The sequence below is a fragment of the Rhinolophus ferrumequinum genome, chromosome 19 (genome assembly GCF_004115265.2).
Source record: "Rhinolophus ferrumequinum isolate MPI-CBG mRhiFer1 chromosome 19, mRhiFer1_v1.p, whole genome shotgun sequence".
In the NCBI taxonomy this organism is placed as follows: domain Eukaryota; kingdom Metazoa; phylum Chordata; class Mammalia; order Chiroptera; family Rhinolophidae; genus Rhinolophus; species Rhinolophus ferrumequinum.
Genome location: NC_046302.1, coordinates 9,784,299 through 9,804,664, shown reverse-complemented (window position 1 = coordinate 9,804,664; position 20,366 = coordinate 9,784,299). Strand labels below are relative to the sequence as shown.

The 20,366-nt window shown below is 40.6% G+C and overlaps 1 protein-coding gene across 11 annotated transcripts in view; it reads left to right on the top strand.

The window, feature by feature from the left end:
• PTPRM (protein tyrosine phosphatase receptor type M) overlaps positions 1 to 20,366 on the top strand; it is a 799,491-nt gene that overhangs the window by 462,472 nt on the left and 316,653 nt on the right. The window lies entirely within an intron of this gene.

Below are 20,366 nucleotides of genomic sequence, written 5' to 3'. Positions count from 1 at the left end.
GCATTTTCCTTGGTTAATCATTATGTAAAGTGTATAATAGGAAATGCAAAATGATCACAAAATGATTTTCATAATTTAGTCTCTGAAATTTAGTACCTCAAACCAAATTAAGTGTGCAATAAATGTTTATTGAATTGAACCCCTTCTCTTTCTTAGCAGGAGTAATTATCACTGAAACATTCATAGATAAGAATCTGAAGGTCTAAATCTGCCTTTTAACTAGTCAGACGTATCAGGAACAAGAAGCCTTTTAAATATATGTTTCATCCCTAATTAAAAGTTAAATACATTGCCCCTTCCATATAACACATATGCATAAAAGAACACCCAGTCTTTACCCTTGAATCAATCGGTTATGTTTTGTTAAATGAGAACAGAAATTCAGAAAGACTACTTCAAATAAGCCGTTGCTACAAATTCAGATTACGTTAGGAAGATGACTAAAATCTTCTACACTTGTACTGATTGCTTTGAAAACTTACCCTGCTTCTCACGTCTCAAGCTCACTAACACCCACCTTTTCTCCTTTACTTTACATCACCCCCACCGCTGCCTTAGTTCATACTTGGTGCCTTTTCAGCTCCCCAATCTGTACTCCACACACTGTGGCTGCAGGGATCTTTCACTCTCCCACTTGGTAATCCATCCGTTTTTTTACCACTGCTCCCAAGTGAATCCAGACTTTATCTATAATGTCTGATGTCCATCATCTAGCCACTTCCTGGGTCAGCCCAGGAAGCCATCCTCCAGCTGAAGTCATATACACTCACTACTTAGAATATGCCAGGTTGCATTTGATGCTTTCTTAGCATGGAATCTTCTCTCTTGTTCCTTCCTCTACCCCAACATACGCTTACTTACTTACACACACACACACACACACACACACACACACACACACACATCCAATCACTCTCTCTCACTAATTGACTCACCCTCTGAGGTGTAGCCCAGATGTCTGCTTCCTGGGACACCCTTCTCTGGCCTTGCTGCTCTCCAGGCCTACCATAGACCCAGATTCATCAGGGTGTGTGGCGATTGCATGTTCTGCTAAACTGCTTCAGGGCCAAGGCTGCCCTGTGTGATGTAACCTGTATTTCCATCCCTGGCTCTATGCTAGGCACAGCCCTCAATTCATGTTTTATTTTGTTTGTAAATAAGCGATTAGACTCCAGAAGGATTTTTATGGGGCAAAGATATGATTGGATTTTCATCTTAGCTCACCCAGTGGGCAAGGACATGGAGGAAGTAAATGGGCCTGTGTGGCTTCCTGATGGATACTGAATGGGTTATCCCAGGTGGGGGCTCCAGGGCTGTGGCCCACATAAACCCAGGAGGCTGGTAGGTCGTTGTGTGGTGCTCTCTCCGAGTTGTCTCCAAATGATTGAAGTTTTACTTAGAATAAATGAAACCTGATCTTCTGATATAAATAATCATAGGACTTAATCTTTTAGAAAGATGGTATTGCAAATAAAAGAACATGTGGCATGGATCAGAAGCCTTGGGTTGGCATCTAGGCTGCGTTGTTTGTCATTGTGTTATCTTTGGCCATCCTGTGGACTCTTGAATCTTTCTTCATTTCTAAAATTGGAGTTCCGTACACACCCTACATATTGATGAGACAAATAAAGAATTAACAGGAGTGGGCTTATGAGCTGGCAGGATGGGACAGGCAAAGAGTTAACAGGAGCGAGCTGGTGGGTTAACAGGAACGAGCTTAAACATTAACCGTTTGGCTCTAACTCCCATGGTTAGCACTGCACCTGCAGACTGACAAGCACCTAACATCCATCCATCATAGGTGAGAAGAGAACAGTTCCCAATCGCAACGGCAGCCCCCTGCAAACTAACAATCACCCATCTTGGATGAGAACAGAACGATTCCTAATTGCAGCAGCAACCCCCTGCTAACTGACATCCATCACAGACGGGAACAGAACATTTCCCGGGAAAAGACAATTATAACGGCAGCCCCCTGCAAGCTGACAAGCACCCTACGTCCTACATGGAAAAATGTAAAACCACATCACACCTTCTTATTGGTGCAGATGTCTCCATCAGACTGCCCTGGCAAACTTCTGCCAGTATCTCTCTCTTACCCCTCTGTCTCCACAGCTCTCCCTCTCAGACTGCCTGGCAAACTTCTGCCAGTTCCACACAGAACTCTGTCTCTCTCTCTTTGATTTTCCATAAATCTTTTCTTATTCTTGTAGAGTCTCGTAAATCCTTTTACATTCTGTGAAAAACCAGGGGTTAATGCTATGCCAAGACACATATCTCACAGTGTTTTCATGAAGATTAATATAACTGAAAGTTCTTCGTAAACTGAAGTGCTCAAAAAGGGCCAAACTATAATATCAGTATTTACTTAGCAAAACACGTTGACTAGATTGCTCTTCAGTCTTTATTCCCTTTATTCCTTGTTTTCGTACTGTGCTTAAATTTTCTAATCGTTACTGCCCTTTAATTTTTATGCCAATACACTGTGATTATCACTTAAATAGGACCTGTGTTCTAACAGTAACACATATTTTGACAATAATGTTGTGGAAGTTGTAAGAAATGTGTGTTTTGTATTAATATCGTATATTCATTCTGTAAAACCATCGAAGTTTTAGAAGATCTTTTGTTCCATCAAACATCGTGGAGACAAGAAGACATTGTTAATTGGAATCGTTACAAATAATAGCTCTGTTTTAGAGGTTAAATGCAACTAACCACAGTGCGGAGTTCGGTGATCCCAAGTTTAAATCCTGCCCTTACTTGTTCAGTAACCTTTGGCAAGTTGTGTAAATTTTCTGAGTCTCATTCTCCTCATCAATTAGGTGTGTATAATATTAATATATACCTCAAAGCGTTGCGGGGAGAATTAATGACATGTAAGCAAAGCTCTCAGGACAGCATCTCAGGACACAGATGTTATCTGCTCCACATAGGAAAGCTTTTCTCATTTATTATCATTGATGCTATTCTGTCCTGTAATGATGGTGATAACATGTAGATAACGTTATGTCCCCTGCTGTCTGTCTTGGGAAATTTTCTAGGTCCTAGTATAAAATTTCTGAACCTCAGTTTTAATCTTCTGAGCAGGAATAATGACTAATAATAATAATAATAATAATAATAACTGTGTTTCTTGGATTGGGTAGTTCCGATGTGCCAGGCCCAAGCATGGTCCTTTATGAAACGGTGTGTAACCGTCCAGAGAAGACTTCCTAGTCAGATGCCAGCATCCCCATGCACAAATGAAGGAACTGAGGTCTGGGGAGGTTAACAGGCATGGCTGCTCTGACCCCACAGCCCTGCTTTCTCTGGGAAACACTGTGTGTCCTGGGAGGCCACAGAAGCCATCAGGAATTTGCCCCCTCCTGGGAGCCATCCCTACTCACATCCCTCAGCCCACAGACGTCTTCCCTGCAGGGTCTCTTTGGAACTGATGTGGCTACACCTTCTTTTGTAGACATAGGCTATTCCGTAAATGAATATCCTTTATTTATTGTCTCTTCTAGTGTTAAAAAAAAACATGTTACACCTCTGTTTTTAGATTACGGTCATTGGAATCTTTGGGGTTTATCCCTACTACTTAATTCTTAGAAGTTAGAGGCATGTTTTTTGTTGCTGTTTTCTTCATTATTTCTTCAGTACTATTTTTAAGCGAAGACTTTTTTGCGGGGGGAGTATTTTAGTAGTCTGGCTCTATTACAATCTTCTGAACGTTTAGCAACAAAATTTTGAGTACTTGAAAAACTCGGATTAAACAAATTTGTTTTAGTGTATTGGATTGTTTTAATCAAATCAATTGGTCTTTTTTTTGTTGATATGTATGTTGTTTTATATTTGACCATTTTTAATAGTATCCAGAGAGTCGAGAAAGAAAATACCAGCTCTTTTGAAATACTTATTAGTAGCTTTTTAATTATTCCCTCTTATTTATTAAAAAAAAAAATGCAAGCTGTAGGAACATCTTAAATCTTTCAGGCAAAATGTTCTTTTGTCATAGCTCTTGAACCTTTTGAAAAGGTTCTATCTGTGGCTAAAATTGTTTAAGGAAAGGAGTTTAAAACATCTGACTTGCAACCTAAAATTATTCCTTTTTTCATTGGAGTATACACAATCACAAAGACCAAAATGTCATTCAGTGGTGAAACTTCAGTTTTTTATTACTGTATTGGCTTTTTTTTTCTTATTGTAGCTGAATTGCTACAGTGTGTGTTAACAAAAGGTGCTGAATCCCTTATTACCACCATGACCACCTGATTATAGATTAATTTTACTGTATTAACAAATAATACTCTGGATTCCTTTACTGCCAGGAAAAAAAGATCATTTTTATTAATGTTGCTTCTAGGATGACAGTGTCAGTCATCTCTTTGAAAATTCATTTTGGAAACTAAGTTTGTTCTTCAAGAAACCTTGAAAAGAAGCTTTAAAAAATGGCAGGGGAAGATAATAATAATGAGTAGATGTATTTGAGCTCTTATACAGTGAAACTTAATTTAACTTTCCCACAAACTCCATTTCAGCCTTGCTTCTGTGCATGAAAATATGCTGCATAGCTTTCCTTTCCCGATTTAATTTTTTTTTTCTTCAACATAATCTCCTCTGCAGGCTTATATGTATTTGATCAGAGCTCTGGTCTTATTAGCAGGGCCTCCAGGGCAGGTTCACAGCAAGCACAGGTCCCCTTACTCAGGGGGACACGGGTCGGTCAGGCCTGCTGCGGTGAAGCAGAGAGGCTGCCTGTGGACAGGAGAGGCTAGGCATGGCTCTGGGAGCCAGATTCTACACCACTACCTCCCCCAAAACCACCGAAACACACTTGCAGTATTTTCATTTGACCGTAATGATTAAAATAGATATCAACGCAATACTAAAATTGAGAAATTACAGATCTTTGTAACTCGAAGAGTGATTACAGAAGGTAGAAATAATAGTTCCAGATTTGTCTGACAGGGCTTTGGAGAGAGGTAGAGAGGAACAGAGACCAAGACTCTGCATGCTTGCCGTCTTCTTCCCCTACCCACCCCCAAAGACCAGAGTTGACTTCGTTCTTGTTCCTCTCCTCAGGCATCATAGGCAGCTGTGGGAGCCAAGACAACTAACCCTGCTTGTCATTCCCCATAGTGCGGCTCTGCCAGGAGCAGGGAAGTATGGACATTATGAGGAAAACCCCGCTACCCTGGGGCTCCTCGTAGGGTGCCTTGGGAACATTTGGGGCATGCCTGCCAGGATTTGATAGGTAGCTGAGTCAAGACCCGGACCATTAGAACCTTCAATCTTCTCTACTGTTGATAAAGGGTCCTCATGGATTCTTTCTTGGAAGCTCAGCTATTTTAGTGAGTCTGACGGAAAAACTTTTGGGAACTTTGATGGGGTTTTGGTTGCACAAGTGGTTGCAGTACATGGAGGCTGCACTGGGAATCTAAAGACACCTTCAGTTTGGGGAGAAACTTGGTGGCTGCAGGCAGTGCTGAAGCAGCCTTCAGGACCTATTGGCTGTAGGAATGGTTGGGCACGAGGCCCACTCCAGATGCTCGCAGTGAAGTAGATGCTGCAAGAGATTTTGGTGTAGACGTTAACACTCCTCCCCTGAGCCTGTTTCTCCTCGGACCATCAGTACAAATCCTTGTCACAGTACTTCTTTGTTTGTGTGACCTGTTTATAATGCCCTTAGGCTGGGCTTCTCAAGGACAAGGACAGTCTATGCCTAATTGCTCTTTTTTTCTCCCCCTGTGCTTGGCACAGGGCTTGATATGTGATAAGCATTGCAGAAAAGAAGGATGGAAGAAACATAAATAAAATATTTTCTTCTCATTTGTTGATGTCATAAGTTGCCTGATCTTATACCAAGAGGGATAAAATATTAGAGCTTGAAAGGACCTTAGTGGTTTGTCGATGATTTGGTGGCAAAGCTGGAACCAATTGCCTGTGGTATGTACCTCCCAGTTCAGTGTTCTCTCAGCAGCACCCCCTTTGGTGCACCTGCCCCTTTGATGGTGGCATTTGCATTCCAGCTCACGTGGCTTGCAGAATCACTACTCTTAGGGACTGAAAGATTCTGAATTGAATATAATACAAGCATATAATAATTAAGATATTTAATGTGCTTTTGATGTATTCAGTTTCTCTTTTTATTCAAATTATTAGAGCTATTTAAGAGAAAATGCTTTAATAATAGTAGCTGGCCTTGAATTATAATTTTTCTAGTCATGTTTGTTATGCAATTGTGATGATTAAATTATGATAAACTTACGTGAAATAAAATATTCAAAGAAAAATGTCTTCATCTGTTGAAATGGGGAAAAATCAATCTTAAAGATGTTACATCTAAGATTAATTTACTTGAAATTTGGTGCCTGTTGTGAAAATTAGTAACAGGTGGCCTTTTACGGAGTTTCTCAGTCTGAGTCTAATGTTCTAGTTGTTCTTTTTTATGCCAAACCTCCGTAACTGAAGGATTTTCTTCCTCTTGCCCTTTGTTCACTATATGGAATTGTAACTGAGTTCATATTTCTCAGCCCACCTTTCAGCTGTAATTAATATTTTATTATGTCAGACTTTATCACTAACTAGCAGAGCCACAGGATATTGGCCTGCATGCTCAGACATGCTTGCACATGCACACAGACGCGCGCGCACACACGCACATACACACACACATAAAAATAGTAACTTACGGATGCTAGGCAAGCTCTTTATGATGAATTATGGCTGAGATAACATAAAATATATTTGTGCTGCCCTGCAAATGTTCCATAGCAATTTATGGCCAATCTTTTCTAGAGCAGAGCACGACAAAGAGAAATTAAAGTTGCTAAAATAAAATATTCAATCTCACAGATCTATTTACGCCATGCAGTGCGTTACCCAGTGTCCATTGTCTGTGTAAAGCTAGTTACCAGTTCTCATTTATGATTTAATGAACAGGACTTTGTCAGGTCAGCTACTCTCAGCACCAATGTTACATGGAGGACGCTAAGGCATCCTCGTCACAATGACAAACACACGGAACATGTTGAACTGACCTTTTTCCCCCCAGTTTTAAACTGGTAGCAATACTTTTAAACTTTAGTTCAATTGTACCAGGCTTTTTTGTATTATTAGGGTTTCATTTCAGTAAATGCTGATAGGTTTAGGAAAAGGATATGACTGAACAAAGAACAGGAAGGAAATAAATTCTGTGTTGTTTCATGGCAATAAACCTTAATTACACATGTATTTTACATGCTTTGCATATAATTTATATTTTCACTTCTCCTTGTTCTCCAAAAATTAATCGTCAGAAATATATTAATGCTAATCTCTATTTTTATACATATAAAATAGATTATTTTTAGCAAAAATTGCAAATCAAGCTAAAAGTCACTACTAGGTACCATGAAATGAACAATACTCTCGGTCTTTGAAATGATCAGAAGTGCCAACTTTAAAGGATTAGCAAAAGCAACAATGAAATGGGTCATTACTTTTCTCCCTCTCTCCTCTCCCTGTTTTGTTATCCAGTTGGATAACCCTCCAATAGTTTATGCTGATAAGAGATTGAAAAGTAGATAAGAAAAATGGACATATAACTAAGGGTTTAATCTTGAAAAAATTAGAACAAAAAATTTTAACTCAATTTCAAATCTGCAGCAGGCTTTCCCTGCAGTCTTCAAAGTTAGAAAAGACCAAAAACATTTTATCATATTTGAACTTTCAAGTTTAACAAAGTAAATGAAAGATGTTCAGGTGTTTTTTTTCTAGCTTATACTTCATGTGATATTCTATATAAATGCAGGTTTCTTATTCTCCTTGTAAAAGCCTTAGAGTTTTGTTGTAGAAAAGCGTAGCATAAATTAAACTTTAAATTAAATTTCATTCCATAAGGAGGGTATGATATAGTGATATCACATTTTTGGCAGATTCATCTTCATTATGGATTGTGCCTTCATATTGCAAATGCCGTAGGAAGATTTTATGTTACTTTAAATTCCAGAGTAGCGGTGGAACAAGGCTAGCAATGGTGTCACTTCAATAAACAAAGGGACAATGAGTAATACTTTAAAAGGATAATAGAATTTTAATTCAACTCACTATGATAGAAACTTCTGTTGGTTTTCCATTCTTGAGGATTTTTTAACAATCTTTTTAGAAAACAAAACATTCAAACTGAGGTTTTCAAAGCTACTTTTGAGACTACAATTGTGGTTGAAAAGATTTTATGAAATTCATTAGTGAAATGATGCTATTTGTACAAATGACAAACTTACCAGTCGTCAAGTTCTGACAAGGTACCATTGACCTACGTGCCAAAAACGTATTCATTTCCATCAGGGAGACAGCAATGTGTGGCAGTTGGTCAGCAGATAGGATTTAGCTATTTTTCATTAGCAGTTGGACTTTGATAAAGGGGAATAGAAAAGAGCTGCATGACCTTTCAGTGTTTAAATTATTAAAGAGCAAATAGATTTGAGGTCTAGATGCTTGCAAATCTAATTTGTCTTTTGGAGCAAGGATGAAAAGACATGTTGAGTTTGAAAGTGCTCTAGTCAACTTAGTTCTTTAATAGATCTGCAGATGAGTAGATGGTAGCCATTTAAAAATAGTATGTCTATATAATATAACCTACCAGCTAAAATGGAGGCCCATTACATGATCATTTAATTCTCTAATTTTAATCTAATCCTCATAAAATTGCTGCTTCAAAAAATAAATTTGTTTTCATCCATATTCACTTAGATGGTGTTTAAACTGCAAAATAAAGTTTCCTTTTATTAGGCAATGTCAAATATCGTACCTGTTCTAGTTAAAGTAGGGTAGTGCCTGGCACATAGTAGGTGCTCAAAAAATATTTGTTGAGTTAATAAGTAAACACACACAACACAACATACATATTACCAAAGTTGGGGAAAAGAGGGATGGAAAGTGAGAGATGGAGATGAGAGAAGAGGGTAGAGAAAGCAGACATAGCTTTTGATTCTATCGAGGTACATTATTTAATTGTAGATTACCCAGGATAAACTTAACAATCATACCGGCATCCTTTTATCACAAAACCTTTTCATGGTAATTTCCTCCTCTGTTAGCTCTTAGATGTTCAGAAAATGAATTCAAAATAAACTTAGTATTAAATTTTTGCAAACAAAGCATATTTATGAATACCAGTGTATTTCCTCCCTACTACTATATGTAACATAGAGAAAACAGAAATTACTTCTGGATTATATTATGCTTTCAAAAATATGTATTTCACAGTAACTTCATTATAAGTATCATGAGATACAGAAATGACTGCATCGTAGACCCCTTCTCCCAAACTTAGATTTTTTAAGATATTGATAAAAGAACACAAATACCTATAAATCTTCACAGAAGACATGTTTTTGTGAGTTGGAGCAGAGCAAGAATACATCAAAATGGGGGAACAGAATGTAATCCCCTGAGAGAAATTTCATGAAAGGATCTCAGTCTTTTTATGAAGTAGGATCATCTTCTGAGAATGACAAAAGATCTCAGTGTGTTGGTGAGAACAGCATTTAAATAAAAAGCTCAGGTCCAAGCTAGGGGAAGGAATAGAGGAACAGATGTTTGTGGTAGGAGAATTCAAGATCTGGGCACTTGGAAAGTCCCAAAGTGGCTTTGCTAATCTCTTATCTAGCAGAGTTAGAATAAGGAGGGAGCTCTCTCCGGGTGAGAAGTGAGTGATCACTGTCCTCAGTGCCATTGTTCAGGAGGTTTCTGGGAGGGATCAAGAGTTGGAGAGGATACCAGCTAGGTCTTGGTGTCACTGCAGAATCCAGGACAGTGTCCTTCCTGGGAAGCATTAATGACAAGGAAGCAGATGGGAGAAGGAATTGAGGTCAGTTATAATCACCATCAATAGCTCCCTTGATGTGAAAAATGAGAATCTCTATATAATACTCAAAGTAAACTGATTAGGGGAAGTAGATGGGACTGGTCTATGTGTTGGGTGTATTTGCATGAGCAAGTGAAGATGCCCAGCTGCAGATGTTTCACATGAGTGCCTTAACCAAGAATTGGTAACAGGTGATGCCGTGCTGTCCTGTCTGATGGTCAAGAGACCACATCTGCTACTTAATTAGCTTTGTGCCCCAAACAGAATGGGCACGTTACCTCTGAGCCTCAGTTTTCTCATCAGTAACGTGGGAAAATAAAACCTGCATGTGCAAGGCACCTGACCTAGCACTTCCTGTGGGAAATAAATCCTGCAATGTTTTCCCACTTATCTCCATATTTCCACTTTGTCTAGTACATGGGTTTCCGAGAAGTTGTTTTTAATGTGAAATTTCAAAAAGCATGTCATATAGCAAATAAATTGGAAAAGCTGACTGATAGGGTGAAGCCAATGTTAAAAATTATTTTACTTGGACGTCATAGGAATGGCGGCAGCAGGGCGCACTATCTGAGTTCTCCTCCAGATCTTGTTGCAAACGGGAACTATAACCCATCGAGGAAATTTTCGCTCACCACACAATATTGTGGAGAGATTCGTGGATTGCTTGAAGCTAAGAAATTCTTGGGGATAAGCTAACTGGACGGAGCAAGGAGAGGAGGAGGAGAAGCGGCGTGGGAGCGCCCGGCCGGCAGCGGCGGGAGAGCCCAGCCCCCAGCGGAGCCTCAGCTGGCGGGGGCGAAAACCGAAAACCACGGAGCCGGGCAGGCGCGGGATCCCAGGCGGAGCGGAGAGCGCAGAGACCGGGGGTAGGCCCTTTCCCTGCTCCCACGGCTGATTTCTCCCGCCGGGAAGGCGGCGCGCCCTTCGGCGGACGGGGGGCGCAGTCTCCATACCTGGGCCCCTCCCCCCGCCCTGCCCTCCCAATCCTACCCCGCCCTTCCAGAGACTGGGACTGGAAACCGCGGTGCAGCCCCGCTGTGCCGGGCGCGCAGAGCGCAGAGACCGGGAGGCGGGCGCTTTCCCTGCGTCCCGCGGCTGATTTGTCCCGCGGCTGATTTCTCCCGCCGGGAAGGCGGCGCGCCCTGCGGCGGACGGGGGGCGCAGTCTCCATACCTGGGCCCCTCCCCCCCGCCCTGCCCTCCCAATCTTACCCCGCCCTTCCAGAGACTTAAACCGGCCCCTGAACTGAGAAGTGGTATCTAACGCTCACGCTTTGGGAAGCCTGACGGGCAGCCCTGACCCAGGCAGACTGGGCAGTGTGCGTGATTTTGGCTGCGCTAGGAGAGAAGAGACGCCTCCACCCCCAGCCACCACCTTTTCTGGCCTGCGGGAAGAGGGCGACGCACGGCTGGGCTGGGAGAGTGAAGACCCCTCCATCTCCAGCCCCCACCCTTCCTGGCTTGCCTAGGGTGGGGTGGGTGCAGCGGCCGAGACACACCCGGAGATCAGCAGTGAGGCAGGCGCAGCTCTGGGCTTTCAGCAGATCAGAAATCTTCTGCCCGCACTCACACACACACACTGAAGAGGTGCCTTAAGACTCAAGAGTTTTGGTCACATATCTGGTGGTGCCACTCTCAGTGTGCATTTGTGCAGGCAAGGGCAGAAACTGCACTGATATTGTAAAAACTATCATCCAGACCCCTCAGGCCCACGCTTTTAAGTCTGCAGTCCCAAAGTCTCTCTGGGCACCAGGTGACCGGCTCTGCCTGCGCAATAAGCAGGGGGCTCCTTGGTACAGCAGAGAACAACCTGGACATTGCTTGGTGGGCTTAGGCCGAGACTGTCGCTGCTTTTTGTATTGCTTTGTTTTGTCTTGTTTTGCTTTGTCTTTATATCTTTGATATCTTTGCCTCTGTCGAGTGGGGTTATCAGGTGGTTTTTGCATGTGAACGTATTTGATATTTTTCTTTGTTGTTGTTGTTGTTGTTGTGCTTGGTGATTTGCTTTGTTCTGAAACTGCCCTGCCAGGGCCCAGCTTGTGAGGCACGGTCAGCAGATCAGAAATCTCCCGCCCGCACCCATACACACACACTGAAGGAGTGCCCTAGGACTCACGAGCTCTGGACAAAGGACTGGTGGTGCTCCTCTCGGTGTGCATACGTGCGGACAAGGGCAGAAGCTGCACTGACTTTGTGGAGACTATCATCCAGACCCCTCAGGCCCACGCTTTTAAGTCTGCAGTCCCAAAGTCTCTCTGAGCACCAGGTGACCGGCTCTGCCTGCGCAATAAGCAGGGGGCTCTTTGGTACAGCAGAGGACAACCTGGTCATTGCTTGATGGGCTCAGGCCGAGACGGTCGCTGCTTTTTGTTTTGCTTTGTTTTGCTTTGCTTGGTTTTGTTTTGCTTTATCTTGTATCTTTGATATCTTTGCCTGTGTTGAGCGGGGGTTATCGGCTGTTTTTTTTTTTTTTTTTTTTCTTTTCTTCTTCTTTGCTGTTGTCGTTGCTGCTGTGCTTGGTGATTTGCCTTGTTCTGGGACTTCCCTGCCGGGGCCCAGCTTGGGTGGCACGGGACTCGGCATATCTGGGGGCCAACTCCAGACCAAATCGGAGTGCAGCCGGGGTTGACCTACAGGTCACATACCTAGAGGGGGTTCTCGGCAGGCTCTGGAGCCCATAGAGGCCAAATCACATTGGGGTGGTCAACCCTCATGCAGCAGAGTGCCCTGCGGGGGGCAGAGCCAAGTCTCACGGCAGGTCAGCCCAGGAGTTGACCCCACCTGCTCATTAGCGGGAAGCAATTAAAGATCTTCTTGAACGGGACAGTGTACACAACACAAGACTCACCTTTGGAGCACACGCAGAGGAGGACGACGTGGTGCGAGTCAAATATAAAGGACACATACTACACAAGATAACCTAGCAAGAACTAAGAACTCTAGGGGATCTACCTAATATATCAAAATAAACACAGTCAGCCAGAATGGGGAAACAAAGATACACGTCCCAAATAAAAGAACAGAAGAAGCTTCCACAACTGGAACCAAATGAAGCAGACGTAACCAACCTCTCAGAGACTGAGTTCAGAACACTGGTGATAAGAATGTTTAAGGAGCTTAGAGAAGACATAAAGAAGGATGTAGAAATCATAACAAACGAGCTTAGAGAAAACATAAAGAAGGATGTAGAAATCATAATGAAAAACCAGTTGGAACTAAAGAACACAATTACCGAAATTAAGAACTCACTTGAAGGAATTACCAGCAGGCTAGATGAAGCAGAGGATCGAATCAGCGACTTAGAAGACAAGGTAGCAGAGATCACCCAAACGGAACAACAAAAAGAAAAAAGAATAAAAAACAATGAAGATGGCCTAAGAGACCTCTGGGATAACATCAAGCGCAACAACATGCGCATCATAGGAATACCAGAAGGTGAAGAGAGCAAGCAAGGGATTGAGAACATATTTGAAGTAATAATGTCTGAAAACTTCCCCAACCTGATGAAGGAAACCAACATACAAGTCCAGGAAGTGCAGAGAGTTCCAACCAGGATTAACCCAAACAGGTCCACACCAAGACACATTATAGTTAAAATGGCAAAGCTTAAAGACAAAGAGAGAATCCTAAAAGCAGCAAGAGAAAGACGGAGGGTTACATACAAGGGAACTCCCATAAGACTATCAAATGATTTTTCTACAGAAACATTGAAGGCCAGGAGGGAGTGGCAGGAGATACTTAAAGTGATGGAAAACAAAGGCCTACAACCTAGATTGCTTTATCCAGCAAGGCTATCATTTAAAGTTGATGGAGAGATAAAGAGCTTTCCAGAAAAAAATAAGCTAAAGGAATTTATTACCACCAAGCCAGCATTGCAAGAAATACTAAAAGGTCTTCTGTAAATAGGAGAAAGATCAAAACAACCTAACTACAAATTTAAAAATGGCAATATCTATGTACCTATCAATAATCACTTTAAATGTAAATGGATTAAATGCTCCAATCAAAAGACATAGGGTGGCTGACTGGATAAGACAGCAAGACCCTTGTATATGCTGTATACAAGAGACTCACCTCAGAACAAAAGACACACACAGGCTGAAAGTGAAGGGTTGGAGTAAGATATTTCATGCAAATGGAAACGAGAAAAAAGCTGGAGTTGCAATACTTATTTCTGACAAAATAGACTTTAAAATGAAGAACATACTAAAAGATAAAGATGGGCACTATATAATAATAAAGGGATCGATCCGACAAGAGGACATAACCCTAGTAAACATCTATGCACCCAACATAGGAGCACCTAAATATATAAAACAGGTACTGACTGACATAAAGGCAGAGATCAACAGTAACACTATTATAGTCGGGGACTTCAACACACCTCTGACCACAAGGGACAGGTCTTCCAGACAGAAAATCAATATGGAAACAACAGCCTTAAATGATACATTGGACCACTTGGATTTAATCGATATTTTCAGAACATTTCACCCCAATGCTGCAAAATACACCTTCTTCTCAAGCGCACATGGAACATTTTCCAAGATAGATCATATGTTAGGCCACAAAACAAGTCTTGATAAATTTAAGAAAATTGAAATCATACCAATTGTCTTCTCTGATCACAATGCTATGAAATTAGAAATGAACTACAGGAAAAAAACGGGAAGACACACCAATTCATGGAGGCTGAATAACTTATTACTAAATAATGAATGGGTCAAGCAGGAGATCAAGGAAGAAATCAAAAGATATTTCGAGATAAATGAAAATGAAAACACGACGACCCAAAATCTTTGGGATGCCGCGAAAGCAGTCCTAAGAGGGAAATTCATAGCTTTGCAGGCCTACCTAAAGAAACAAGAAACATCACTAATCAACAGTTTATCTTCACATTTAAGGGATCTGGAAAAAGAACAGCAAAATAAGCCCAAAGGGAACACAAGGAAGGAGATAATAAAGATCAGAGCAGAATTAAATGAAATAGAAACCAGAAAAACAATACAAAAGATCAATGAATCCAAGAGTTGGTTCTTAGAGAAGATAAACAAAATCGACAAACCATTAGCCAGACTCATTAAAAAAAAGAGAGACAGGACCCAAATTAATAAAATCAGAAACGAAAGAGGAGAAGTGACAACGGACACTGCAGAAATACAAAGAGTTTTAAGAAGTTACTATGAGCAACTATATGCCAACAAATTTGACAATTTGGAAGAAATGGACAATTTTCTAGAGGCGTACAACCTTCCAAGGCTAACTCAAGAAGAAACAGAAAACCTGAATAGACTGATTACCACCACGGAAATTGAATCAGTAATCAACAGTCTCCCAACAAACAAAAGCCCTGGACCAGATGGCTTTACAGGTGAATTTTACAAAGCGTTCAAAAAAGAATTATCACCAATTCTCCTCAAGCTCTTCCAAAAAATCCAGAAGGAGGGAAGACTCCCAAACACTTTTTACGAAGCCACTATCACCCTGATCCCAAAATTAGACAAAGACACCACAAAAAAAGAAAACTACAGGCCGATATCTTTAATGAACATAGATGCAAAAATCCTCAACAAAATATTAGCAAACAGAATTCAGCAATACATTAAAAAGATCATTCACCACGATCAAGTGGGATTCATTCCTGGTATGCAGGGGTGGTTCAACATCCGCAAATCTATTAATGTGATACACCACATTAACAAAATGAAAAATAAAAATCACATGATCATATCAATAGATGCAGAAAAAGCATTTGATAAAATTCAACAGCCATTTATGATAAAAACCCTTAAGAAAGTGGGAATAGAGGGATCTTATCTCAACATAATAAAGGCCATATATGACAAACCCACAGCTAACATCATACTCAATGGGGAAAAGCTAAAACCATTCCCCCTAAGATCAGGAACAAGGCAAGGATGCCCATTATCTCCGCTTCTATTCAACATAGTTCTGGAAGTTCTTGCCACAGCAATCAGACAAGAAAAAGAAATAAAAGGCATCCAGATTGGTAAGGAGGAAGTAAAGTTATCATTGTATGCAGATGATATGATACTATATATAGAGAACCCTAAAGACTCCACCAAGAAGCTATTAGAGCTGATAGATGAATTTAGTAAAGTGGCAGGATACAAAATTAATATTCAGAAATCAGTTGCATTTGTATATACCAATAATAAAACATCAGAAGGAGAAATTAAAAAAACAATCCCATTTACAATCGCTCCAAAGACTATAAAATACCTGGGAATAAATTTAACCAAAGAAGTAAAAGATCTATACTCAGAAAATTATAAGACACTGATGAAAGGAATGAAGGAAGATATAAATAGATGGAAACACATATCATGTTCATGGATAGGAAGAATTAATATAATTAAAATGTCCATACTGCCTAAGGCAATATACATATTCAATGCAATTCCTATCAAACTGCCAACGTCGTTTTTCACAGAAATAGAACATATAATCCTAAAATTTATATGGGACCATAAAAGACCCCGAATAGCAAAGGCAATCTTGAGAAATAAGAACAAAGTGGGAGGTATAACAATACCTGACTTCAAATTATACTACAAGGCTACAGTAATCAAAACAGCATGGTACTGGCATAAAAACAGACACATAGATCAATGGAACAGAATAGAGAGTCCAGAAATAAATCCACGCCTATATGGCCATTTAATCTACGACAATGGAAGCAAGAATGTACGATGGAGTAATGACAGTCTATTCAATAAATGGTGCTGGGAAACCTGGACAGACACATGCAAAAAAATGAAGTTGGACCACCTCCTTACACCATATACAAAAATAAATTCAAAATGGCTTAAAGACTTAAATGTAAGGTCTGAAACCATAAAATACCTAGAAGAAAATATAGGAAGAAACTTCTCAGACATTACCCGGAGTAAGATTTTTACTGATATACACCCTCGCGCGAGGGAACTAAGAGAAAGAATAAACATGTGGGATTATATCAAACTAAAAAGTTTTTTCATAGCAAAGGAAACCATCAATAAAACAAGAAGGGATCCTACTGAATGGGAAAAGATATTTGCCAGTGATATATCTGATAAGGGATTAATATCACAAATCTATGGAAAACTTACTCAACCCAACTCCAAAAAAACAAACGATCCAATTAAAAAATGGGCAGAGGACTTGAAGAGACATTTTTCTGAAAAGGACATTCAGATGGCAAACAGACATATGAAGAAATGCTCAACCTCACTAACCATCAGAGAAATGCAAATAAAAACCACAATGAGATACCACCTCACCCCAGTCAGAATGGCTATCATCAATAAATCAACAAACAACAAGTGCTGGCGCGGATGTGGAGAAAAGGGAACGCTTGTGCACTGTTGGTGGGATTGCAGACTGGTGCAGCCGCTATGGAAAACAGTATGGAGGTATCTCAAAATTCTGAAAATGGAACTACCTTATGATCCAGTAATTCCACTCCTAGGTATCTATCCGGAGAAATCCAGAACTTCAATTCAAAAATCTCTATGCACTCCTATGTTTATTGCAGCACTATACACAATAGCTAAGACATGGAAACAACCAAAATGCCCATCGGTAGATGATTGGATTAAGAAACTGTGGTACATTTATACAATGGAGTATTATGCAGCCATAAGGAAGAAAGAAATCTTACCATTTGCAACAACATGGATGGATCTAGAGAACATTATGTTAAGTGAAATAAGTCAGACAGAGAAAGATAAGTTCCATATGATCTCACTTATTTGCGGATTCTAAAGAAAAGAATAAGTGAATGACCTAATCAGAAACTGGGAGACAATGAGGAAAAACTGAGGGTTGCTAGATGGGCGGGGGGAGTGGGGGGTGGGGGGGAGGGTGAGGGGATTGGAGGGCAGTCGGTGACCACAGGATGGCCACGGGGTTTGAAAATTAATCTGGGGAACGTAATTTGGTGGTTACCAGAGCGTAAGGGGGTTGGGGGGTGGGGGATGAGGGTGAGGGGGATCGAGTGTACGGTGATGGAAGGGGAGCTGTCTCTGGGTGGTGAACACATGGTGTGATTTATGGATGATGTGATTCAGAATTGCACAACTGAAATCTATGTAATTCTACTAACAATTGTCACCCCAATAAATTAAAAAAAAATAAAAAAATATTTAAAAAAAAAAAATTATTTTACTTAATGGAGAATCCCTTTGCAAAGCAATTTATTGTTCCGTGGATGTATCCGTTTTGTGAGAGTAGTTCGTCTATGCTGAATAAAAATTATGAATAAGAAGTATAAAATGCACCTTAGAGCTCCATGTAATTCTCTCATTTCATAGGGGAAACAAATAAGACCCAAATAAAATAATTTAGAACCTCAGTTAGCAGAATTAGGATTAGAGCCTACATGCATATTAGAGCACGTGTCACTGTCTCTCACCACTATTAAAGGCATTGCAAGAGAAAAGTCACACTTTCTCAGCGTTGTTTGTATTTAATGACATACTGGATTAAACTTCTTCATGGGTCAACTGCCATCTGTACTGGTTTTTTGCTTTGACCTTGACCCTTTACTCTTGCTATTGTATGACCTGATATTCTTGTGAATATTTGCTGCATCTCTGACTCCTGCAAAACTTAGTAGTTTAGAGCAACCCTTCTATTTTGCCACAATTTTGTGGGCCAACAAAAGCATCACTGGGCAGTTTCTGCGTGTGGCCTCCTATAGGCTGCCATCATCAGAAGGCTCGGCTGTATGGTCTTCCAAGATGGCCCACGTACCCGGCTCTGCGTGATGCCCACTGTTGGCTGGGAACTCCTTGGGACTGCCAAGCAGAGTGCCTGCATGTGGCCTCTCCAGTGTGGCAGGTTCACAATCGTTGGGGCCCTTACACAGTGGCTCACTTCTTCTCCCAGCTAGCTTCCCCAGGGGAGCCAGGCTGAAGAGGCCTTCTCTGAGCAAATCATCGAGGTTTACACGTTGTCCCTGTGTTACATTCTGTTGGTTGCATGTAGTCATGAAGATTCGCCAACCCCGTACTTGATGGTAGAAGTGTCAAAGAATTTGCAAGTATATTTTAAAATAGCCACATCTGGTTGTAGATGTAAGAAGTCAGGGAGAAGGGGGTGAGAAGTCAAAGTCCATTTTGCCTCTATAACATGTTCCTTGTCCTTCCTTTAAGAATATTCTTCCTAGGGCAGCCGGTTGGCTCAGTTGGTTAGAGCATAGTGCTCATAACACCAACATCGCCGGTTTGATTCCCACATGGGCCAGTGAGCTGCACCCTCCACAAGTAGACTGAAGAAAAACGACTTGACTTGGAACTGATGGGTCCTGGGAAAACACTCTGTTTCTAAATACTTCTTTTCATGTCAGATCCATCATGCAATGAGAATTCTACCAGATTTGGTGTAGCATCTTAACGTGACCAACAGAAAGTCTCTGATGTTAGGATGTAAGAGTTGTATTTCCTTTTTTGTCTTTTACGTTTACATCACTGCTCAGAATTCATTCATTATTACGCTGTAAACCTGCTGGACTGTCTGTCTACTCAGCAATCATTCAGATGTTCTATAACAGTTGATTGTTGTTTAGACAGAATTAAAAGATGAATGGTAGCTGCATTATGTTACTGTAATAGATAATGTGCTAAGTGGTTGTACTCCCAGAAATGGGTGATTTCACTGAGTGCAAAGGCAGAGTTCACATGGACAAGCACCCAGAGAGGGACCTTCCCAGGCTGGTGCAGATGGTAGGATTACAGCCTTGTCCGGCAGAGAAGTGGTGCTTTTCCTTTTTTTTTTTTTTTTAACATTTTTTATTAGTTTCAGGTGCACAAACAATGTACTAGTTAGACATTTATCATTTATATCCCTCACACAGTGACAAACCCCCTCCCCCATCCACTACCCTTCTGACATCGCACAGAACCATTACATTTCTACTGTCTCTATCCCTAATGCTGTTCTCTGCTTCTTGTAATTATATATATATATATAATTATATAATTATAATTATATATATAATTATATATGTAATTATATATATACAATTATATATATATATATAATTGTATATATATATATATATACAATTGCACTTGACATTCATTATTGTTCAGCTTCAGCTTCAGGTGTACAGTGCGGTGATCAGGCATCTACATCATCCCTGAGGTGGTCTCCCTTTTCTGATGCGGCAAGAAAAAGATACTCCTTGCCAGAAGAACTCTCAGTCTAATGTGAATTCAGTTTTGAAAGCCTGCTGTCCAGCAGGTTTTGAAAGGTTTTGTTTTTCTCAGTATTACAAACTTTTTTTTTCAACTAAGTTGCACGAATGTTCATCATTCTAGTAAATGTATATATCTTCATAAAAAACAAACAAATAAATAAAAAAGTTCGTCCCCTCAAGGCTTCTTCCATTCTCCTCAGGTTACTTCAAAATTCAAAGACATTGGCAGGGTGGGGAGGGAAAAGTGGGAAATCCCCTTCTCTGTGGGGACATCTGTCCTTGCAGATGTCTTCGAAGGATGACCATTTCCATCTTATCTTTCTTTTGT